Source organism: Canis lupus, chromosome 31 (assembly GCF_048164855.1).
Source record: "Canis lupus baileyi chromosome 31, mCanLup2.hap1, whole genome shotgun sequence".
Classification (NCBI taxonomy): domain Eukaryota; kingdom Metazoa; phylum Chordata; class Mammalia; order Carnivora; family Canidae; genus Canis; species Canis lupus.
The window spans coordinates 27,489,533-27,510,703 of record NC_132868.1 but is presented as its reverse complement, the minus strand read 5'-3'; the positions used below and the strand labels follow the sequence as shown (position 1 = coordinate 27,510,703).

General features: G+C 40.3%; 1 protein-coding gene and 1 long non-coding RNA gene across 7 annotated transcripts in view; one reads left to right on the top strand and one right to left on the bottom strand.

Annotated features, from left to right (window-relative positions):
- The window catches only part of SCHIP1 (schwannomin interacting protein 1), a 716,991-nt gene that overhangs the window by 131,442 nt on the left and 564,378 nt on the right, over window positions 1-21,171 (bottom strand). Inside the window, exon 1 of one of the 6 annotated variants that reach the window (XM_072807880.1) lies at window positions 14,795-14,924. The exons of the other annotated variants lie outside the window; for them this stretch is intronic. The gene's annotated coding sequence lies outside the window, so the exon portion shown is untranslated. Of the gene's footprint in view, window positions 1-14,794; window positions 14,925-21,171 lie in introns of those variants that run through there. 6 annotated transcript variants of the gene reach the window in all.
- Window positions 7,523-19,657, top strand: LOC140622223 (uncharacterized). The gene is made up of 3 exons (XR_012021973.1): window positions 7,523-7,606; window positions 15,198-15,305; window positions 19,024-19,657. It is a non-coding gene; the product is annotated as an uncharacterized lncRNA (long non-coding RNA).

The following is a 21,171-nucleotide window of genomic DNA, read 5'->3' as shown; positions in this document are numbered from 1 at the left end:
AAATGCTCTTTTCTCCCCCTTACTTCATGGAGAATTGGTTAAAAACAAAACAAAACAGAAACCTCTCAGTACATTGTTATTTAAACAGAGGCAGGTCTAGATTATTTCAATACTTATAATGAGTCTATTTCTTAGGAATTCATTTTCACTCTCATAAAATGGCTTCAGTGACTTATTGCCACATTCTTCTATCTGAGCATAAGCGTAATTGCCCAAATCCCTCCTCCGTGCTTGGTGAAGGAGGCTCTCCCTTAGGTAGGAATTGCACACAGAACTGGAGGGCAGTGGGGGTGGTCTGACCTCCTGCATAGGGCCAACAGGCATATCTGAGTCTTGGCAGTTAGGCCAAGTCACAATGACTAGGTTGTCACCCCAAGGATTTTGCCACACTATATTCTACATCTACTCTTATTTACCTCTATTCCTATTAAACCAACTCATTTTTTAATTTATTCAAAAGAGAAACTTTACATCACTATGATAAATGGAATATAAGTATTATCGGGTAAAACACAGTGAAGTGCACATATATCGCACTTTATAAGTTTTAAGCACACTTTAAAAAATAATTTTAACACCTTTGAAATTGGGATGTGTCTTAGAATCAATGGCATCTTGCAGTTATAATTAGCAACATCTCTGTTGTTCTTAGAAGCACATAAAATAATGATGTGTTTTACATATCAATTGTATATTAGAGTTGATGAAATATAGTAAATTCTATAAAAATTATGTTATGAAACTTGTAAACATTAAAAGTAAAAATGCCAGACGAAAAACAGAATAAATCAAATTGACATATAAAATATATGGCTAAAAATAAGTTTCTTGGGACGCCTGGGTGGCTCAGCGGTGCATCTGCCTTCAGCTCAGGGTGTGATCCTGGAGTCCCTGATCCAGTCCCACATTGGGCTCCCTGCATGGAGCTTGCTTTCTCCCTCTGTCTGTGTCTGTGCCTCTCTCTCTCTCAGGGCGTGATCCAGGAGTCCCTGATCAAGTCCCACATTGGGCTCCCTGCATGGAGCTTGCTTCTCCCTCTGTGTCTCTGCCTCTCTCTCTCTCTCTCTGTGTGTCTCTCATGAAAAAATAAATAAAATCTTTAAAAATAAGTAAATGATAAAAATAAGTTTCTTATTGAGAGGAATGGCACTTTTGATCAAAATAGCTAGATATTCTAGTTGATGGTTTCAACAAAGATGAGGATCCACATCAATGAGACAAATCTGTCAGTTTCTGTATTAGCCCACACAAAAATCTGAACTTGCATGAGGATATGGTTGGACAGCTCAATAGATATTTATTTTATCTGTAAAATATAACATATTTAAGAGTACATAAATATACTCTGCAACTTCAGGAAATGACATTTTGACATATCACTGACTAAAAAAGAGGTGCCTATGGAATTCAGTGTTTAAGGAGCCCTCTCTATTGGTGTTATTCCTGACTGTCCATACTTCTAATGGGCATGGTTGAGGGTTTGGTTACTGAGGGCTTGGAACATTGATGATTATGTCTGAACACCTTGCCTCTGGTCTATGAGGTCCAGGTACAGTTCATTACCATGGCACTACCTACATTTGTGTTATCCTATTCTCTGTGATATCACAGGTTTTATGTGCTCATTTTCCCCTCCTCAAATATACACGAATATAAATATAAGACTATCGAAAGACACTTGTCTGATAATTTTAAATAAATTTTATTTTATTTTATTTTTATTTTTTTATTTTTTAAATAAATTTTAGGTGAAATTTTATGTACCTGAAAATATTTTATTTTTGTACCTAAAAATATTATGTACCACACACTGGGAAACAGTCACCTGGAGGAAGCCACCAAATAGGAAGGATTCAGCGGAAACAGGAACAATTGAGTACAGCTAGAACCAGATGGCTCAGGTGGGTTGAGAAGGGCAGTTAGGAGGCAAAGACTGGAGGAGCTGCCCAGGACCAAGAGCATTGGCCCAGACCCCTAGAGAAGGCTGTTGAGTAAGGAGTGCTACCTTAAGGAGATAATAGCATCCACTTATCCATTCCTCCGTTCTTTCAATTACTCATTCATTCAAATAACTACTGTGTGCCAGGGATTGGGTTGGACTCTGGAGAGATAGAGTTGAAAGAGGTCAAAGAGCTTACAGTTAAGAAAGGAAACAATATACATGATTTCAGTTGGGTATCAAAGTATTTGGGTGGGCATAGTCAAAGAGTGCTATGAGAAAAGATGTTGGAGGGAGCATTTAGCTCAATGAGGACAGCTCAGGAAAGCCTTCGAGAAGGAGTGAAGCTTGATTGAGTTTTGAGGTGCAAACATAAGTTGCAGAAATTCCCTAGAGGCCAACTGATGAAAGGGCATTCCAATCTCAAGGAATAGTATGGTCAAAAGTTTGGAGGTATAACAAAGCATGGTCTGTTACCCACAAATAAATTTGGTATAACTAGAAAAGACAGTGTGAATATGTATAGGAGAATAGTAGAGAAAGAGGCTAGAAATGCTAGGAAGGCAGGAACTGGATGTGGAAAATATTGTGCTTGGATTTGAACTTGAAATTGGTAGGGACCTGAAGGATTGTAAGCCAGAAATGGCTGCATTATATACGTGCTTTATGTTTTGACTATCATTGAGAAAAAGTGAATTCCGTATCAAAACACAGCCTGAGAGCCTTAGCTAGAGTGCTAGACAGCACGCAGAGATCTGCATCATTTTAGAAATGATTTAAAATATGACCAGGGATGGTGAGCTGCTGAAAAAGAGTAGAGGTGTGATGATTAGCATTGCAGATGTGAGGCACTGGACACTACACCAGCTCCATGAAATCTCCCGGGTGAGAAGGAGAGTTTGGAAAGAAAGGAAGAGGAAAAGCAAGCGTTAAACTTTGCAAGGAATGTAGAGAGGTGGCTGACCAATAAATGACAATGACAAGGGACATCTGGGGGCCTAAGATAATTCATATGATTCATTCTATATCTATATTCTTTTGACTTTTTAAAAATAAATTTTTATTATGGAAATACTTCAAACATTAACATAATTGAATAGAAAAAAGAACCCCCACGTACCTATCACCCAGGTCTGGCAACTATCAACCCATGGCAACCTTATTTCCCCTCTAACTCTCCTACTCCCCCACTCCCACTAGGCTATTTTGAAGGAAATCTCTCATACATCATATCATTTGAAGACAATGGTCTTTTTTCTCAACCCAAACCTGTGTTGGGATCACAGGATATGCTGAATCTTGTACTGTGCCTAATTAGAAAAACACTGAAAATTGACAAATATAGAAGCAAAGTCTACTCTAATCAACAGAAATGAAATATAAGACAATATGAAAATGATTATCAGTTATTTAAAGACGGGGTAAAATAGAATAGCTTGTAAATAACACTAATTTGGTAAACGAGGTTACTAGCAAAATCTTACGACATGAATTAAACTAATGAAGTTAAATATATGAGCAGGAAACACAAAGAAATTTAATTTTAAAATGTGTAAAGCATCAAAGAAATAAGCTATGAAATAACCAGAAGAGAAAGAAAAACCTGAAAGCAGAAAGAGACCTGGCCTGAGAGTGGGATGGGGGAAGCAAGTGAACTAAGTTTGAATATAGCCTAGCCCATTTAAAAGAGATCCCAATTCATTTCTCCATTCTGTAATTACTTACTGAGCACCTGCCACGTGCAGGGCAGTGTTCACTGCTCTGGAGTGTCACGTGCCTTTGGAAAGGCATCTTTGCTGCTTAGAGAGGAGGCAACAAGTGACCTGAGGGCGAGCAGCTGCATCTTACCTGTTTCTGCCTGAACCTCATCCAGATTCTTAATAAACACCTGGCTTCTTGAGACATGGAGGCAACTGGAAGGGGTTCAAAGAAGTGGAACAGAAAATAATTAAGAGGAAGAGCTTGATTTTAACAGAAAGATCAAAGGAACCAAATATGGGGGACTTGGCTAAGCCAGGGCTCAAGAAAAAATGAGCTGTTCGAGGCATGTAAAGAATGGAGCAAAATAGGAGCTACCGAGCTGGTGTGTGGAGCATCATGGAGAGCCCTAGGATGGAGAGCAGCACAGGGAAAGGCAGGCAGAGGGAGAGAGGGCAAGGGGCACGCGGCACCACTCGGCCCAACAGCCCCACTCCATGCATCCTGATGTTAGTTAAACAGGCTTCTGTTCAATGGCTACCTTGTGTTAGAACAACAGCTTCCAGAGAGTTCATATTATTTTTAACCTTTCGACTTTGGAAAAGAAAGTGTGCTCAATCACTCCCGCTCTGGCCAGCAGGATGGGGGGCCCAGGGAATGTACTTTCCCTTGAATGTAATTCGTAGGTATGTTCTAATGCTCCTTACTCCCATGGTTCTTCTCCAGTCAGTGAAAGTGTTGCCAGCAAAAGCAGAGAGGAGAGAAGAGAGAGGGGAGAGAGGAGGTAGGGGCAGTGGTGGGGCAGAGATTGACATCTGTACTGGTTCTATGGTTTCTGTTTTAAAATTTCACTTAAGGTCTTACTGGCTTTATTTCAGCAACTGTTTTTAGTTCCCAATCAATTTCTTTCAGACACCGAGTGTTTATATTTTGGAAGTAGTTAACTTTCTCTCTCTCTCTCTCTCTTTTTTTTTTTTTACCATTTAAAAAAATATTTTATTTAAATTCAATTTGCCAACATATAGTCTAACACTCAATGCTCATTCCATCACATGCCCTCCTTAATGCCCACCACCCAGTCACCCTATCCCCCCACCCTCCTTCCCTTCTGCGACCCTGTTTGTTTCCCAGTCAGGAGTCTCTCACAGTTTGTCTTCCTCTCTAATTTTTCCCCACTCGGTTTCCTCCCTTCCCCTCTCATAGTTCACTGTCTTATAGTCCACATATGAGTGAAACCATATGATAATTGTCTCTTTATTTTAAAATATATCATACATACAAAGCAGGACATAAACACATATACGCACAGTCTAAAGAATAATGATAAAATGAACAGCAGCATTCCCCATCTCTCCATTTGAAGTCACATCATTTTGGCACCCTTGAAGCCCTCTGAGTATCCTACCTTGATCGTTTTTCTCTCTGCCGGTCTCTCTCCCACTTCATGACACTATCTTAGAATTTACCTTAATCCCTTGCCTTTCCTTATGGTTTAACTGTAAGGTATTGAGAGTTTGACTAAGTTACTCTGTGGTATTGCTGCCTTTCGTCCATCTCGTTGGCCAAGTGGCCTGTGGGGTCTTCAACTGATACTAGCCCCTTTGGGCAATCACATGCCCTAGACAGCAGCCCACAGAGTCATGAGCCAGCGCATGCTCCTGATATGATGGGGGTCTCCTCAGCTTCCCAAGGTCTTTTCATGGTGTGGTCCCTTAGATGAGATCCCATGGAACTTACCAAAACTCTGCTCTTTTTAGTTTGATTGAGGTTTATTATTGTCATTAAGTCTACAGTTGCATAGTCGTGGTGGTCCTCTCTCCCACCCCCAGGACAGCACTAATAAGGGCCAAAGAGACTTGCTTCTTTACACGGACAAGACAATTAAAAATAATTGAGTTCATGACACTTGTTCCAACTTGAGGTTGGAAACGGGGCTTAGAAGAATGGATGATGAACCATACGTGGCACATTACCATGATGAAGTGGAGATGTTTATTACATGTTCCCTTTTCCTTTTGTCCCCTTTCTTTTCTTTTTTTTTTTTTTAAGATTTATTTATTTATTTATTTATTTATTTATTTATTTATTTATTTGGTGGGGGGCAGAGAGACTCATAAGCAGGCTCCACACTGAACACAGAGTCTGACATAGGGCTCAATCTCATGACCCTGAGATCATGACCTTTAGCAGAAACCAAGAATCAGTTGTTTAACTGACTGCACCACCCAGGTGCCCCTTGGCCCCTTTCTTGAGGCCAGAATCACTTGTGCCTGGTCCTCCCTGGTTAGCCCGAACTCATGGAACATTTGGCCACTGTCCAAAAGTTCTGACAATGTGCTCTATCTCAATCCCTCCAGATTCAAATTCCTGGAACTAGACCAGGCTTGGATTTGTCCTATTTCAGGCCACCTCTGCTGTGAGTCCTCACTCTCTCCCTTCTCAGCACCACCCCTGCAAGGCTTAACTGTGTTAGGGATTTGGCTAGGCAAGCCAGAGGTTTCATCCCACATGGCCCTCCCTAGGTTCTTTAGCAATTATGGGGCCATGGAGTTTACAAATATTAAATAAGTGAAAGGATCAAAACTTGTCTTTATAAGATAAGATGCAGGCAGTTTTAAACTTTCTGTTTTTTTTTTTCTGGGAACAGCTTAAAGTGGCATGAAGTTTTATAGAGAGAAATCTGGAAATTTTTACTCATCATTTTTTAAAGTTCGGGTAGAATTTTTTATAACATTATATAAGTTTCAGGTATGCAACATTATAATTAGACATCTGTATACACTGCCTAGTGATCATCGCCAAGTCTAGTTACCATCCACCACCATACAATTAACCCCATTTACCTACCTCCTCAGAAGTTTTATATAAGCTCTTTATAAATATAAGGCTAGGTAAAACTCTAGTATTTCTTAAATCCGGTGAAACCGGTATAGCTCAGGAGAGACAGTGTATTAGAAGCTATGATATCTGAAATTTTTGCTATAATATCTAAAATTCCCTCTTTCTTCTCTCTCTCCCTTTCTTTCTCTTTCTCTTTTTTAATTCTGAGAAGTCCAGGATGTTATGGGCAGAACATGTAGCTTTTAGCAAAAGCTGGCTCTTAAGCTTTGAATTGGCTTGGGCTCAGTCTTCTCCATTTTTATATATATCTTTTCTTTCCATTTGTTCAACAACAAACATTTATTGAACATCCAATAAGTGTCAGGTATAGTGCCAAGCACTGGAGATTCTAAAGAGAAACACAATTATGGCACTGGTGACTCTCTCCAGAGGAATTTAAGATCTCTTAGAGGGACGGAGATATGCAAAGAAAGAAAGAAAAGTAATTGTGTTCTAGGTGCGTTATGGGGGTGTTTCAGGAGCCAATGGGAACAGCATGGAGAAAGCTATTAATTCAGAATGAGAGAGAGAAACAGGACTTGGGGAGGTGGATGGTTTGGTTTGCAAGAGGACTCGGAAGCAGGGAAAATCTTGAGCTGACTTATGAAGTATAGGCTCAGAGCACATCACAACCCGAAAGAACTTTGATCAACCCTATTTCTCAAGTTCAAGAAGGTGACCTTGTCCAAAGTTGCATGGCTAGTTGGTAGCTGGGACAGGACTTATTAATGCAAACCATTTGCTCTTTATTTCCTTTTTTAAAAAAAAGATTTTTAAAATGTATTTATTCATGAGAGAGAGGAGAGAGAGAGAGAGAGAGAGAGAGAGAGAGAGAGAGGCAGAGACACAGGCAGAGGGAGAAGCAGGTTCCATGCAGGGAGCCCAATGTGGGACTCGATCCCCAGGATCAGGCCCTGGGCTGAAGGTAGTGCTAACTGCCCAGCCACACGGGCTGCCCCTGCTCTTTATTTCCTAATACATGAGTCTGGTTTCCCTTTTCGCTGTAGGCAGTGAAGTGGCCCACCTCCTGCAGGACCACATGTGGGCCCAGAGATGGAGGCAGAACTTCCTCTTCCCTGGCTTGTACAGGTAAGTGAGATCACTTGATATTTTATCTCCTGGGAGCTTGGCTTATGGTGACTGGGTGATGGTTTTAAAGATTTAATTTGGGTGGGCGGGGTGGGGGTTCCTATGGTTTCTATTTCTCTTCTTCAGTTTCACCTAGAAATTGGAAGGCAGGATGTGTTTGGTGAGTACTTGGCTTCATCAGCTCTAGTTGGAGGCTGTGGTGTATTGTTCCACTTGTCCCACATCCAGACCCCTGTGTTCCTTTGGTAGCTGCCCTCCTCTGTTCTCAGAACACAGGATTCTGGTGGGAAGACCTCCTGACTTCCACACTCCATGAAACCATTCACTAGTGTGGCTCTGGCCTCAAGCCAGCTGCCTCCTCTCTCTTCTCCAGGTCCCTTCAGGTCAGCCTGGGAGCCAGGATGCTTCTCAGTCCCCAAGGATGTAAGGTGGGGGGTTCCTCTGGAGATGAACCCTGAGCCATTCTGGGGGCCACATGCAGTGGGGGTGTAGTGAGAAGAGATGGCAATGAGGAGAGAGAAGACAGGGGTGAAGACAGAAGACAGGGGTGAGGGAGAGAGAAGACAGGGGTGAGGGATTTTCTAAAATTTTGGAAGCTGAATTGCCTTTGTGGGGGAGGAGCTGATGCACCTGAAAACTATTTGCGAGGCTTTACTGCTCGAGGAAAATTAGTACTGCAATGCCTGCAATCTCTTCAAGAGATTCTGATGTTCTCTTAATGCTTCTCTTTCAGCAGAATAAATGTAGACTTGGTCCCTGTTACCCATGCGATTAGGCACTGGTTTTGTAAAATGATATAGGTAGGCTAATTCCTATTGACCATTCAGAGAAAGAAATCATATATTGTTATTCAAGAAGCACATGTCATTTTCTCTCTTTTTAGAAGCTCAAATCAAATAGATTACCTTCCTGAGTTATGAACAACTTGAAATGTGCACGGATCTGCAAGGTTAAAGAGCAAGAGGATAAGGACTTGCATTTCAAAGAGCAAGGTCTTCTGTCATTTGGTGCCACAAAGATTCTCTTAAATGAATATAGAGAAGCCAGCTGATTCTGAAACTGAAAAATCTCTCTCTCTGTCTCTCAAAAAAAAAGGGTAACATAGATGTGTCATAGAAAGCAGCATTTTCCATTTATCTAGCAGTCTTCTTGAAGGTGAAAATACTTCCCCAAACCCTACCATTCCACCCCTGCCCAGGCCACCATCACCTCTACTCTGGACTACGCAAAGAGCTGCTTACTGACCATCCCTGCTTTCACCTTTGTCCCTATCGGATTCACTCTTCGCCACGTAGCCAAAGTAGTCTTTTAAAGATCAGTTTTTTAAAGCTTACAATTCTCCAATAGCCTCCCAGTGTAGTTAGGATACAATTCAAACTTCTTATCTGGGCCTTAGAGGCTCTTGAGATTTCTCCACAGGGACAATATCTGCAGCACAGCATGAGCAGGACAAGTCCCGTGGGAGTCTGTCCTAAGCAGGGCAAGCTGTTAGCATCCCTGATCCCTGCCCATTGAAAGTCAGTAGTACTCTGTCCTCAACTCCAACATTTTGTATCCAAATCACCACTCACAACTCTTCAAACACCCTCCAGTTAGGGAATGGGTGTGGTCCCATCTGAAGCTGAAAACCTCTATTAGCCTACTTGATCTGGCCCCTGCTTACCTTCAACCTCAGGATCTTTGCACACACTGTTCTCTCTGCCTGGACTGCTCCAGTCCCAGTCTATCCATTTTCCACATTCAAGTCTTAGCTTCAATGTTACCTCCTCTGAAAGGCCTTCCCTGACTACCCTAAGATAGCAATACACACACACACACACACACACACACACACACTCACTATGCACTATGCACAGACCACTATATACAATTTTCTTCTTTATTTTTTTCTTGTTTATTGTCTCTCCTTCCCTCTAGAATTAAGTTCTATAAAAGTAGTCTGTTTTGTTTGCTGCTATATCCCAGTACCCAGGAATAAATTTTTATAAATATCTATTGACTGAATAAAATAGATGCCATGAAGTTATATGTCACTTAATCACATACATAATAAATGTTAGTAAGAAGCAGAAAGGCATTATCAAACTCATTTTTCAGATAAAGCACTGAGATACTAAAAATAACAAATTCCACATTGAATATGAATGATGGAGGGAGGAACAAAACTAGAAATGTCATTACCTCCTTCTTAAGTTACAGTGGATTATTTGGTATAAGGCAATCCATTGTATAGGTCACACAAAAAGACACATAACATAAAAGATATAATTAACATAATTCCCTTTCCCTCAGCACTTTAAGGCTAAATGCCCATGTGATGACCACTATCTATATACCAGTTGCATTTCATTTACTTTACAGGTTATTATACCTTCTCAAATCTAGGTTCAAAAACTTAGATTCACCTTCAGAGGAGGGGAGGGAAAAGGAAATACATTATATTGTTCCCTATGGAACAAAGTTAAATACTCATCCTCATCTAAGTCTTATAGCTAATAAAAATGATCCATGGATGAAGTATAGTGTAGGGATGGCAAATACACAACACCCATGTTGCCCCCTCTACTCCTGCACCCCCGGCGTGTACAGCTCACCAATTCCAGAACTCCCTGCTGCTGACCACCCATTCCACGTGGGACTCCGCAACTCAGTGCTCTAGGCAGCTGCTACCAGTGAATCAGACTTGACATACAGGTTAAACATCTATTGCCAGCCTTGAAATAGCAGAAAGAGCTGATCTTTCCAGATAAATCTGAGTTTAAATACAATACCTGTTCTTTGTCACTTATGAAACCTTGGCTTTTTACCCTCTTTCTGTTTGTTTCATGAGACCAAACTTGTAGGGTTGTTGAGGAAATTACAACTAACAGATGTAGGGTGTTTAGCACAGGGCTTGTTACAGTTAGAATTCAATAAATAGCAATATTTAACTGTGGTTAGGAGGCTCTGTTTCGCTCCCAAGAATGGAGCAGGTATAGTTTTGGAAGGTGGGAGGGCTGCAGATCGTTAGAAGCACTAGAGTGAGATTTGGTATTGGGCTAGCGGAGTGTTCCCAAAGTGGTTCCCAGACCACATGTGGACTTGTTACAAATTGCAGATATATAGGCCCCAGCCTGGACTGACAAATCAGAAGCTCTAGGGATGGGTCCTAGCACTCTGGATGCTAACAAACCATCCAGGTAATTCTGATGCGCACAGTCTCTAGGAACTACTACAATAGAGACAAGGACAGGGAAGGAAAATAGAAGTGATGAAGTCAGTGGGGGAAGAATGTCTGCTCACCTGGTGGTTACTTAGGGAACAAGGAGTGTTGCCCCTCAAAGAAGCTGTGGTCCTAGTCGCACTCCCAAACCCAGTGGCAATGTCCTACAGGCAGGATAGGAACTTGCCATAATACACAGGACAGAACAGAGGCACGCTAAGAGAAAATGGGCTTACAACGTTGTATTACAATGTTAGGTAAAGGGATAACTCCCCAAATGCAGCCCTAGTGCAGGTAGAAAATAGACTGAACTTGAAGCACTCTTTTCTTGAGCAGAGATAGGTGGCCATTGTGTCTGGTTATTTCAGATGCAGCTTCGACTGAGGGCAAGAAGCTGGTCTAGCTAGACACTTCCTCAAGCTTCCCCAGCTTGGCAATTTCATGAACAAATTGCATCTGACAGCTCAGGGTGAATGGGAGATGGGGTGAGAGGAGGTGTGTCAAGAGATGCGACTCCACCAGGATTTCTCTACTCCACCTGTTCAATCTTGACCACTTGCTTTTCCCCAAGCCACCTCTTTTTGCCAGACACAGAAGTACTTCCCATGCAGTCAAAAATTAAAAATATTTTTAAAGAACATAATTAATCTGAAGTCCCATGTAACCCACCAGATTTTAAACCTGTTTTCACAGTTAACCCCTGCAGCAAGATTTCTGATTGCCTTACCACCTATTTTTCTTTGGTTCCACCTAATTAGAGACTTAAATTTTCATTAAAAATTTAATTTACACATCCTTAGACACATACTCACTTGCAGAATGTTCTAAAGGGTGTAGATGAGATCTAAGGCCAGTATCTTATTAAAGTATAAGGATCTTGTTATAGACTATCAGACATTTGGATCCAACATAATTATTTTTTTTTCCAACATAATTATTGAGCCCTCCACTGCCACCTTTCCTGCCTTTCCCACAATCACATGCATACATATCACTGTTATTTCCATAATGCAGAATGTATGACGGAAGGAACTAGCTCAGGGTCCCACAGTTACCTTAAGTGGCCAGCTGTGGATCTAAACACCAGTGTCCTGACAGAGGTGGTGGCTAATCTACAACAAGATGATCAGCCAGAGGGGTGACCTTTCCTTAATTTAGTTAAAATGACAGTTCTCAATTCCCAGCTGATACATGTGCTGTGTTGTACTTTCAATGGAATGTTTCTGCTGCTGAAACGTATCACCACCTTTCCGGACTAGTGGAGAGAATGTTTTCATTTTAAAAGTGTGTTATACACAGCCCTCTTACAAGTAAGGCAAACCTGTTCTTGGCTTGAAGTGAACAATGAAAACTCTAAAATTAACACTAACCATGTTCTTAATGACAGCTGGGTGAAGGTGTTAGGAGATTTTACCAAAAAATAGCAATTGGTTGTTAGTGAAACACTGGAAAAGGGTGCCTCATAATAACAAAAAAAATTTCCCTCAAAAATGCTTTGAAACTTACTTTTGGATAGATCACCTTCGCTGAGATTCTAAGATGGCTGGTTATTGTTCTACAAACATATGGAATACTTTTATACCAAAGGAAAACAACCAACTGTTTTCATGTCTCTGAATACAAAATACGTGGAAGTGGGTTTGCTTTAGGAAGACCCTCCAATGAACCTGGTTAATAACTAGGAGTGGGTTTCCCAGGAAGAGGGCATCCTTTTTTGAAGGAGGGTGAGAAGAGGGAGTGAACTAACTATGGTGCTAAAGTTGTGCTGTGGAGCTGGTTTCCCTTCTCAAAACACATTTCCTCCCCCAAGGAACAATATAGTTTCCCTAAGTCATAGAAAAAAAAAAAAAAGAAAGAAAGAAAGAAAGGAAGAAAGGAAGAAAGGAAGGAAGAAAGAAAGAAAGAAAGAAAGAAAGAAAGAAAGAAAGAAAGAAAGAAAGAAAGATCACATTTATGGAGGCTCTTCTGGGTTTGGGTTCCTCAAATTCTTTGGATATTGTTAATTATTTACTTCTTTTACAAATAAGGAAACCAAGGCTCAGATTGGCAGTGGAATTCGCCTAAGGCTATGGAATAAAGAAGAAACTGCAAACTTAACCCAGTCTGTTCCATCCCAGGTCTGATTTCTCCATTCCATCGAAAATCCCTCCCAAGAAGGCACAATTTTAATGGTGAAGACACTGATGCATGGAAAAAATGGAGAGCTTGCCGGACGGTGTATAAGCAATAGGAGACTTGAGGGTCACTGTGTGAAATGTTCAGGAAGCCACATCTTTTTTCCTTTTACATGCCTTGATTTAGCTTATGAAAGATCACAGTATGTTACTTTTAGAGATTTTCCAGCTTTGGGGATGGGATTTTGTTTTTCTTGGCAGCATTCATATTTGAAAGCAGTATATTTGACACTGCTTTCTGGATTTAGCTTGATACAAAATGAAGCGAAGTTAGACCCACGCACCCTGCTCTCTTCCAAATTGTCAATGCGTAAGTTAACTTCTTGCTCAGGATTTCCAAAGGAGTAAGGCCTGCGTGGAGTCCTGTGATTTTTTAGAATCAATAGATCTTTCTATTCAGCAAGCAATAATCACCATTTTGCCCATCCATCGGAAGTGAGAAAAGAGGAACTCTTGCACTAGAGAATCCCTGTTGATAAAGCAATCTTTTTCCACGAACAATCTGCCTTCAGAAAACAAGGGATTGAGCACTTGTTAGTTAATAATAAAAAGAATTTGTCAGTGAATACTCAGATGAATGAATATTTTTTAAAGGCATGGAGTATTTAAGGAATGTTAATCCAGCCTCTGTGCTCACTGCCCCCCACAACAACTGTAAAGAAATCACTGGCCTCTGAGTGATGAATGGCCCCATACCCAACCAGGAGGGAAGACAACCCCAAGCCCTATAATTTGGCATCTCCCTTTGTAAATTCCTGTGTGGACTTCTTTTTTTGGCTATAGCAGACCGATGGGCTCAGTTAAAGGCTTTAGGATACGTTGTAAAATGACCATCAAGCGTTTCTCCTCATATGTCATGCCCACCTCTTTTTTTATCCTGTCAATAAAATCCTAGCTCCAACTGTATACATTTCAGCCTTTCACAGATACACTTCTAGCACATCCTTCCCCGTTAAAAAGTTCTAATGGTTAATTTCAAATTAATATCTTAGGCGGCCCTAGGCCGGGGTGGGGTGGGGGGAGAAATAGGGAGCTGAATTAGTAAATGACAGAGCAGTAATCAGCTTAAATGAGACTTCTTCCAGCCCTTTGCTGGCGAATGACACAGAATTTGCAAGCTTAGAAAACCTCTCTTCTCTGCAGGTGGTACTGTGGGGATACCAGAGATGCTTTTCCACAATCATCATCTTATTCATTTATTTAGTCTTCTACTGCAGTGCTCCATACACGCACCCACAGCCCCATCCTCACTCCGCTCTGTGCAGTCAACCCCTACCTGCTCAACAGCCAGCCGAACAAGGGGTTAAGGCTGCAGCCTTCCATGCCAGTAGATGTTGCAAACATTCGGGTATACTTTCTCATCTGCAGTCAGCCCGGTAGCTCCAGCTCCTGCAAAGCCTTTAGCACTTGCAGAAACATGATTTTTCTCCCAGCTATTTGGTTTAAACTTGCAGTTGACCACGTTGACCAGGTTCTCCTGCTCAGGATCCTAAACTTAACCCTGCAGGCTTTTACCTAGAATCTCTCCCTCTTCCTCTGCCGAATTTGTTTCCCCTGCCCGGTTCTGGAATGCCCCAGGGCCCTCAGTAACCTTGATGCCTCGTCCCCACTGGAACTTAGAAGCATCCTCACTGGCTGCATTACTGCACATTACCCTAGTAACCTTGTTTTTTCCTTCAACTTAAACTTCTCCAAACACCATCCCTGCTGACTGTGAAATTCTCTAGGCCTCTTATAACAGCTTTCCCAAACTGCCGTGTCACAAGAGATTTTGTAGAGGGCAAATTGGGGAAGGAAGGTTTGGGAACTCACCTGCACAGCTGCAAGGATCAGACCCAAGGATGGGGCTGCCGACAAACTTCCCAGGGACTGTCTGCAACCAAGTCTCTTGGCCTTAAAGGGACAGGGCACTTTTCACCATATAAGGAAAACAGGTTCACTCCTCTGCTTTGGGGCCTGTTTGGGCAAAGCAGCTCCTTCTCTTGATTGCAGAGGCTTAAGCCTCCCAGAGAAATCTGGAGGCTGTCTGTTTTACGGCATCTGCACCTAGTAGGCAGCTTAATAACACCTGGATAAGGCACAAGAATGGTGTTTGGCAGGCCATTTTCAAAGGCCAAAAAATCCTTTCTATGGGGTTTGTCTCCCTACAGAAAAGATTTACAGTGAGTGGGAAGACTTTCTCAATTAGATGAAAGGGCTTCTGCTTCTATTTCAGATTTGGCTTCCTGGAAGCCAAAGTTCCTGCTTATCACAAAGGGGAGAGCCGGAGATCCCTTTCCTCCTGACTTGGAGACAAAACAAAGAAGACTCAGGAGCTTGTGGCGTAAGATTTTGATTAAGACGTATTAGTAGTGCGCCCTGACAATGAGTCAAGTGGAGATGATTTTGTTATTTCAGCTGGTGGAGGCCTTTCCTAAACATATAAACACACACAGTTCTCAACCAAGGCCATGTCCACTCCTGAGGCCTGGGCTCCTGCAGCTGAAGCTCACAGCTGTCAGAGATGAGAAGATATTTTAGCAAAAGCAAACATTTTCTCCTGATGATATTCAAATGCAAGTCTGTCATGGTGGTTTGGGGTGGATTAAGAGCAATTATAGGGAAGCCTGGGTAGCTCAGAGGTTTAGCGCCGCCTTCAGCCCAGGGCGTGATCCTGGAGACCCAGAATGGAGTCCCAAGTCGGGCTCCCTGCCTGGAGCCTGCTTCTCCCTCTGCCTGTGTCTCTGCTTCTGTGTGTGTGTGTGTGATGAATAAATAAATTCTCTTAAAAAAAAAGAGCAATTAGATTCTAAGAAAAAAGTGGAGCTTAATTTACTTATCACTTGGGTGGTAATACACTTTTTTCTTCACTGCCAACTGGATATTGTTTCTTTATAGCCTGGCCAGTATGCCTAATACTTAGTATCTATACCATATATTTGAGATCTTTTAAAAAATTCAATTTGGCACCTGATTATATAGTATCAGACTGTTCTCACATCTTAGCTTCTTACAGAGATTTTGATTCTTTAAGGACAAAGACCATAGTCTTCCATACTCTGCTTAACAGCTAGCATGGAACCATACAGTAGACTGGGAAATACTTGTTCAATTATATCAATTGGATGGGAGCTCTTGGGTGGCTTAGTTGGTTAAATATCTGCCTTAGGCTTAGGTCTTGATCTCAGAGTCCTGGGATCCAGCCCTGCATAGGGCTCTCTGCTCAGCCAGGAGTCTGCTTCTTCCTCTCCCTCTGCCCCTCCTCCAGCTCATACTCTGTCTCTCTCTCAAATAAATAAATAAAATCTTTTAAAAATATTTAAAAAAATATATCACTTGGCTGGAATCCAGGGTTTTTGTATAATGTCCGCATAGGTTTTTTAAAAAAATATTTTATTTATTTGAGAGACAGAGACAGAGCGCACAAGCAGGGAGGAGGTGCAGAGGGAGAGAGAGAAGCAGGCCCCTGGCAAGCAGGGATCAATCCCAGGACATGGGACTCAATCCCAGGACCCTGAGATCAGGATCTGAGCCAAAGGTGGTTGCTTAACAGACAGAGCCACCCAGGTACCCCTATAGATTGCCTTTAAGTTCTGTTGACTGTTTCCTTTGCTATGCAAAAGCTTTTTATCTTGAAAATTTCCCAATAGTTCATTTTTGCTTTTGTTTTCCTTGCCTTTGGAGATGTGGCTCGCTAGAAGTTGTGGCCCAGCTCAAGGATCTGCTTGTGTTCTCCTCTAGGATTTTGATGGATTCCTGTCTTACAGATAGGTCTTTCATTCATTTTGAGTTTATTTTTGTGTATGGTGTAAGAAAGTGGTCCAGTTTCATTCTTCTGCATGTAGCTGTCCAATTTTCCCAACACCATTGTTGAAGAGAGATTATCTTTTCTCCATTGAATATTCTTTCCTGCTTTGCTGAAGATTAGTTGACCATAGAGTTAAGGGTACATTTCTGGGTTCTCTATTCTGTTCCATTGATCTATGTGTCTGTTTCAGGGCAGTACTATATTGTCTTAATGATTACAGCTTTGCAATACAGCTGGAAGTCTGGAATTATGATGCCTCCAGCTTTGGTTTTCTTTTTCAACATTCCTTGGCTCTTCGGGATCTTTTCTGGTTCCACACAAACTTTAGGATTGTTTGTTCCAGCTCTGTGAAAAATACTGATGGCATTTTGATAGGGAATGCATTGAATGTGCAGACTTCTGTAGATAGCATAGACATTTTAACAATATTTATTCTTCCATTTCATGAACATGGACTATTTTTCCATTTCTTTGTGTCTTCCTCAATTTCTTTCACAAGTATTCTATAGTTTTCAGAGTACAGATCCTTTACCTCATTGGTTAGGTTTATTCCTAGATATCTTATGGCTTTTGGTGCAATTGTAAGTGGAATCAGTTCCTTGATTTCTTTTTCTGCTGCTTCATTGTTTGTGTATAGAAATGCAACTGACTTCTGTGCATTGATTGTATATCCTGCAACTTTGCTGAATTCCTGTGTCAGTTATAGCAAATTTTGTGGAGTCTTTTGGGTTTTCTACATAGAATATCATGTCAATTGTCACTGTTCTTATTGCTCTTAGTTCATCCATCCTGCTTTAGTCCTTTAAATGATGCTATAGGCCTTGTGTCAAGAGGTTCTCTTGATGGTGCCATTATCCCCGAAGAAGCTCTCAGATAGCTGAATGATTCACTGTAACTGGAGATGGGGCCTACAGCATCACACAGTGCACATCTACATTACCATTTGCCCTTGAATTAACTGTATATCAAAGTGTTATCTTATGATGTCCATTTTTACCTAATATTTTATGATTTGTGGGCATGGCTAGGATAAAGCATTATGTTATAGTGACATTGAAAAAAACGTATCTTACCAAATTTTTCTTATGTGAGAAGGCTTCCAGCAGCAAGGGTTCTAAATCTGACAACGTTTATCAGTAAACAAACAAATACACATCTCAGAAGATGAGCTTATTCAATGAATAAGGGAGAAAATTTTGGTATAAATTAACAAACAATTAAAAAATTATATAAAATGCTCACAGCTGTTGAAGGTTGTATTAAATTCATGCATTTATACCTATAAGGTATTGCAAACTCAAGGAAGGGAAGCTATAAAAGGCAAACTGAAAACTTGCATCAGGACGCATTAATATTTTTATAGCCTTTGACCCAATATCATATATTTTTAAAAGGTTTTATTTATTTATTCATGAGAGACAGAGAGAGAGAGAGAGAGAGGGAGAGAGGCAGAGACACAGGCAGAGGGAGAAGCAGGCTCCATGTAGGGAACCTGATGTGGGACTCGATCCCAGGTCTCCAGGATCAGGCCCTGGGCTGAAGGTCGTGCTAAACCACTGGGCCACCCGGGCTGCCCCCAATATCATATTTTCTTTCCTAAAATTATTTCAGAGATTTTTCTCTCATGGGAGAAGGAGAGGAAAGGGAGGGAAAATCAAGTGAATCCATATGAATGAATACATAAACAGAGATTTTAATTAACTTAATAATATGTTTAAAGGAAAGTAATTGTTCTTTTTCCTGATCAAATGGTAATAGTGTAAGCTAAAATTTATCTGTTAAAGATGTAAATTGATCTAATTTATTTAATATTCTTTTTAATTAAATACATATGATGTAATAGTATATCACCCATTTTTGAAAACCCAAAACAAGTATAAGGAAAAAAACAACCTAAAACTAAAAACTAAAAACCAAACTAAACATTAGGTTTAATACAATGGTCATTAATCCTTTTTGTGGTTACAAATCCTTTGCACATTACAGTGACAGACATCAGTAAATACCATTGTATAGGTGTTATTTTTATGTTTAAATTTAAGGCTAAGCTTTCCTTAGGAAATTTCTTTGTATACTTTTGTTTATTTTATAGTTTCACAAATTTAAAAAAATACGTAGGTGCTGATGTTAAAAGTATAAAAGGCGAGAAGAGGAAATCCTCTCTAAAAATACCTGAGGGTATCTGTTAGAGGTTATGGTGGAACCACAGAAACACATTAATCCTGTCATTTCTCTCTTACGCAAAATTCCCCAGGAGCCAATACACAGGAGGAGCTACAGAATGGAAACCAGAGAATAACGTTGCTAGTGGCTATAAGTGAGCTCTGCACCCCAATGAGGAGCTGCAAAAGGCCAGGTTGGCACCAAGGTTACATCAGCGACGCTGATTCACAGATCAGAAACGGCTACTCCCTCAGGAGGCAGCACGAAAGGAGATGAGGAGAAGCAGGTTTGGCTTGGAAGTAAATAAAATACTGTCTTACTTAGGCATCTATTATTTATGGTTTGATATATTTCCTTCCATACATTTTCTATGCTTATACAAAAAATTACTGCTACTACTACACACATTGTTTTATCATTTGATTTTTCACCTAATAACATTATAACCTGAACATCTTTCATGTTATATATGCATTTATTGCATTCCTTTTAACATCTGCAAAATACTTAGCTGTACCAAAATTATTAAACATCTCCCTGCCCTGCTGATGGATATTAATTTCCAACTTTTGTTATTATAAACATTTATTCTCACTCTAAATAGCAGGTACCATAGAGAAAGATAATGTTTTAGCTGTTTCTCCCCCCTCCATGCCATGCCTTTCTATCCTTCTATGTGGTTACTTGTGCACATGGGGAACAATTTCTCTAGGCTACGAGTAGAAGTTGACCAGCTCAGTAGATAGAAATACTAAATACTCCTCTTATTGCATTCATGTTAATAAGTACTGTTAAATTAAACAAGTGCTCTGTTTTAGGTCTATGTTCTTAGTCCATTTTTTTTGCTTAAAAATTATTTTTTTCTTGAAAAGTTAAGACATATACATAATAAAAACACCAAATGGTAAAAAAAAAAAAAGGATATACGGAAAAAGGTGTCTTTTTTACCCTATTCCCCATTCCACACCTCTAGTGGCAAAGTTTCCTGAGTACTCTTTGAAGTGTGTGTGTGTATATTTGTGAGTGCACAAATGAAATCATAATTTCTCTCTCTGTATGTATCTCTCTCTACATGTACATATATATACACACACACATATACATATATATGTACACATACACATAGGTATGTCATTTGTGTGTGTGCTTCTGCAACTTGATCTTTACATTAATAATATATCTTAAAGATTATTCCATATCCAGGCCTGCATATCTCCCTTATGTATTTAAATAGAAGGATACCATAATGGTATCCTTTGGGAATCGGCCATAATTTAACCCATTTCGTCTTGACATACATTCAGATTGTTTCAAGGCTATTGCAACTATAATAATTCTGTAATGAACATCTTTATTTCCCACATGTGATTTCAACAATAACCAGAAAAATCTTGTTGACATTTTTACTGGTATTGAATTCAGGTAATAATTTAATTTTAAAAAGTTAACATCTTTATAATACTCAATTTTTAATTTACACATAGCAAATGCCATTTTATTCTCTCAAGATTCAGTCATATACATTCTTCATGTTTATTGTTATTTTTATTCTAAGGTATTTTATTCCTCCAAATATTGTTTTATTTATTTATTTTTTAAAAAATTTTTATTTATTTATGATAGTCACACACACACAGAGAGAGAGAGAGAGAGAGAGGCAGAGACACAGGCAGAGGGAGAAGCAGGCTCCATGCACCGGGAGCCCGACGTGGGATTCGATGCCGGGTCTCCAGGATCATGCCCTGGGCCAAAGGCAGGCACTAAACCGCTGGGCCACCCAGGGATCCCCCAAATATTGTTTTAAATGGGATTTTTTTTCAATACATTTTCTAACTTGTGGTTCTTTGAAGTTACTGGTTATTTGTTACTGCATTTAACAACTAGTTTTCCTACTGTGTTAACTTGTTTCCAAAAGTTTTCCATGTTGCTCTCTTTTAGTTGTGTGATTATATCATTCATAAATAGTTATCAGGGGCACCTGGGTGGCTCAGCAGTTAAGCGTCTGCCTTTGACTCAGGTTGTGATCCCGAGGTCCTGGGATCGAGTCCCACATCAGGCTCCCTGCGGGGAACCCATTTCTCCCTCTGCCTATGTCTCTGCTTCTCTCTGTGTCTCTCATGAATAAACAAATAAAATCTTTAAAAAAATAGTTATCATTTGGCTCATCCTTTCCAATTTTTTATACATTTTTTAATTTAGTTGGGTAGTACTTAAATAATATTAGTTAAATGTGTTAACA